This window comes from Coregonus lavaretus (genome assembly GCF_964263955.1).
Source record: "Coregonus lavaretus genome assembly, contig: HAP1_SCAFFOLD_55, whole genome shotgun sequence".
NCBI classification, from domain to species: domain Eukaryota; kingdom Metazoa; phylum Chordata; class Actinopteri; order Salmoniformes; family Salmonidae; genus Coregonus; species Coregonus lavaretus.
The window spans coordinates 3,627,204-3,628,742 of NW_028161934.1; positions in this window are offsets into that span (position 1 = coordinate 3,627,204).

Consider the following 1,539-nt stretch of genomic DNA (forward strand, 5'->3'; position numbering starts at 1 on the left):
TTATATTATACCGTATAATTTCTACTAGTGTTACTATCCAAGAGTTCACACATTTGTCTGTTTTTCCCCACGTTCTACTATTGGTCCACAGACCTTAATGGTTGATACTTAAGATGATTATTATAGGTGAGTCCAGACTATACTGTAGGAGCGAGAAAATCCTCATGGTCTTTTACAGTACAGGAGAAACTGTCTGCAGAGTAACGCCAGACCACTAGAGTATTACAGGAGTATTGTTGGGAAGTAGGGTCATGGAGATGTTGTCCGTTCTTGTACCAGATGTAGGTGGGGTTGGGGTTGTCGGTCAGAAGACAGGTGGTGCTACAGGTCAGTGTTCTCTTATTTTCCTCTGTGGAGGAAGACACCTTCACCTGCAGGTCTAAATGATTCTAATGAATTATTACAATTAGATATTATATATTACCTGTGACAGTCAGAGTTGTTCCAGGAAGCTGTAACACCATTCTGAATACTGTGTTTTAAATCTGAACTTGTAGTCAGCTGAATCGCTCTCTCTCAGGTCTGTGATTCTCAGGGTGCAGTCTTTCTCTTTAGTCCCAGGGTACTCAGCACGACCTGCATACTCTGGCACTGAGCCCAGGATTTTAGGCGCCTCATTACATTTCTTTTAGATTTACCCGTTTGATTCTGAGACTACATGATTACTTGGATGTTGATATGTGCAGGGCAGTTCCACTGTTGAGCTTTTCATAGCACAGAAACTCTGATGGGCGTAAGTCACGTTGAAACAGTTCTGACACAGAACACCTAAAACAGTAGTAAGCGCATTACTTTATTCAATTAGGTTCTTCAATTATTATTGCACTCAACAAAAATAAACGCAACATACATCCATTTCTACGATTTTACTGAGTTACAGTTCATGTAAAAAAATCTGTCAATTGAAATAAATGAATTAGGCCCTAATCTATGGATTTCACATGATTGGGAATACAAATATGCATCTGTTGGTCATAGATACCTTTTTTTTTTTTAAGATAGTATCTGGTGTGATACAGCTCCGAACACCCCCACCCACCTCAACATACACCCCTGAATGATTTGGGTGCATCCCTAGAATATCTAATTTTTCCTCAAATGTTCAATCGTTCATTACTTACCACAAATCTAAGAGCATTGGATTGGTGGAGGCATGGGCTAGATTCCACCATATTTCTTATACCAGTCATTTCCTTTCAAACAGCGAGGAAGAGGCGAAGCAAGAGGGTTAACTGGGCCCAAAATCAGGCTTCTGGCTTATTTTTCAGAATAAACATTTTATAACGATTAGCTTGATTGGAGTGTATTTGTAAAAGTAGAACACGTGACATCCCGGCAACTTTGGAAGCAAAAAAAAACACTATATGGGAGTAGTGCCTGGACGTCACAAGTTACCGCAAACGAAGCAATAAATCACGCCCATTTCTACCATTAGTCTTATTAAAATTAGATTTGAACCCTAACCACACTTCTAACTTTATGCATAACCCTAAATAAATAAAAATACGATATAGACGTTTGACTTCGTGGCTGTGGTAA